Source organism: Aplysia californica, unplaced genomic scaffold, assembly GCF_000002075.1.
Source record: "Aplysia californica isolate F4 #8 unplaced genomic scaffold, AplCal3.0 scaffold00486, whole genome shotgun sequence".
In the NCBI taxonomy this organism is placed as follows: Eukaryota; Metazoa; Mollusca; class Gastropoda; order Aplysiida; family Aplysiidae; genus Aplysia; species Aplysia californica.
The window spans coordinates 480,798-483,297 of NW_004797756.1; positions in this window are offsets into that span (position 1 = coordinate 480,798).

Below are 2,500 nucleotides of genomic sequence, written 5' to 3' on the forward strand. Positions count from 1 at the left end.
CACACACACACACACACACACACACACACACACACACACAGAGACAAACATACACACACTCTAACAGAACAGATAAAATGTACCGAATGAAGGTGCAAGACGACTAGATACTGATAGTCAGAAACCAGGAGGAACAACATTTTTTCGTCGGTCTCATGCTTTGAAAGGAACAAAACGCTGAACTACTGCGTTCTTTTATGAGACATTGCATGTACAGTTAAAACTGACCACTTTTGGTTTCCAGTCGGTCTTCAGTCAATCTTAACCACATTATGTAATAATAACATTTGTTGAAGTCGTCATTCTGTCCTCCGTCTATCCTAAGTTACTACTCCGCAAAAATGAGGCACAATTTGAATTTTTTAAAATGGCTGGATCATCTGCCGGTGGCGATTGATTTCTCGTTTACAAATTTCCCGAAATCTGTGTCCTATCGTAATACTATCAAATTCAGAATCAGCGTGTCGAAATTAACTAAGACTCCGACGAATAACCCTTTCTTCTTCAGTAATTTGAAGACCATACAAAAATAATACTTTTTAATATGACTGCAGAACGTATGTGGTCAATGTGTAAATTGTGGTCGCCGTTTTTGTCTCTTAATTTACCCCTCTTTTGACATTGTGTAAAAGCAAATCAGTCATACAACGAGCCTCTAGTGGGATGGAGGCCAACGATATATTGTATGTTTCTGTCCGTAGAATACCTTCTTTAGTCATAGTGAAAATAGAGAGCAAGGCAAAAAGACTTTAGTTACAGAACGCAAAGATCCCTAAATTGGTTTAATAAAATATACTGTCCAATCTTCTCTAACGGCCACCTGTCAAAGACAATCATCTGCACAAATGGCCATTTTCTCCCCCCTTTGCGCTCTAAAAGAAAATAGTAACGACACTATCTAAGACGTTCATCTATCTAAGACAACAACTTTTCTCCTCAACAATGGGTGGCCCGCCATGGACAATTTCGACTATAATAATTGCAAAGTATGTTTATCAAACAAGTTTCTGTTCGTAATATCATATGCATTGAAAGACAGCTAAAAGTGATAAGGTCATTTAGAATGCTTATTTAATTTAAATGATGACTTTTTCATTGTCATGTTTGTTTTGTTTGAGCAAAAAAATGGTAATTTAGTGCTGGGAAAAAGAAAGACAGACAGACACAAACAACAGAGGTAATATAAAGAAGTAGTACCTCTCAGTATCGTCCTACAACAACCTGCTTTCACTGTCATTTTAGAGAAACCGTCTGCGATCGTTTAACTACAAACACTTACCATTTTTTACTGTGAAACAGGTTGCACTGTTCCCTGTTATTCTTGATATTTCTGATGTGAAGATAAAGATAAAGAGACATGTATGTTAAGTTTACAAACCTGTCAGAGACGAGTTGAGTTTTATGTTAGGCAATTTTAACTAGACAACAGGGAAGTTATAATTTGATTAGATCTGTGCTTTACTTTTGATTTGGTTCAACACCACATTAAGATGAGTGAGCTAATACTTTAGGCAAATCTCGAGTATAAAGTCCATCTTCTTCATACAGGAGCTAGCCAAAGAGGGGAAGGCCCTTGAAAACTTCCTAAATAACCTACGTTCAAAAATTCCTCGCGCTCATATAACTACATGCAGTCAAGAGCGCCATAAAACTCTTGCAAACAAACGAAACAATAGTACACTTTTGGAGAATTAGCTAACTGTCTGTTTTAATCAAAAGTGAACGCCGGTTATACTTGGAACATTTCCGATCACTTAGAAAGTGGACTTCTTTGACTACGCATACCGTGGCCAACCCAGGAACCATAGGATACGGTTGTTACATCCCGCAGAGATGTTAAGTTTATTATGGAGATACGCGATTCGTCGTCTTTCGTACACCTTGATCGAACTCACAACTTGGGATTGCAAATCAAAGCTAATGCTGATGGGTATAAGTGTGAATTGCCTGAAGAAAGAAAGTCATTCAAAGAAGCATAATAAAAGACGTTAATAAGAGAGTACCGGTCTTGTGTTTCAGGCATCGTCTTGCTCCTATGAACAATTCAACCTGGACGTACATATACCTCGGCGTTTCAGTAATTAATACCTGGAGGTGTCATCTCTGACTCAGAGGTTGACGTTTGATGACCCTCCATCCTTCACGGTCGCGAGCTGCCGTTGCACATTCTGCCATATTCAGGCCAGTCTATATTTTTATGTTGTCGTTCCAAGTTATTCCTTGTCTTCCCCTGGCTGTTCAGCCCTTCATCTTTCCTTCAAGGACCTCTTTCACAATGGTCTCATGTCGTCTTAAGTGGCCATAGTATTGTACTCTCCTAGAGTTTATTTTTTTCAGCAGGGTTGTCTTGGGTGGAGAATCTGATACACCTCATTGTTCGTCTTTTTTGCTTTCCAACTTATTCTGACCATTCTACGGTAGCACCACATTTCAAACCCAGCTATTTTGTTTTCTTCTTTCTTTTCAAAGTTCAAGTCTCAGCGCAATATTGGAATATTGT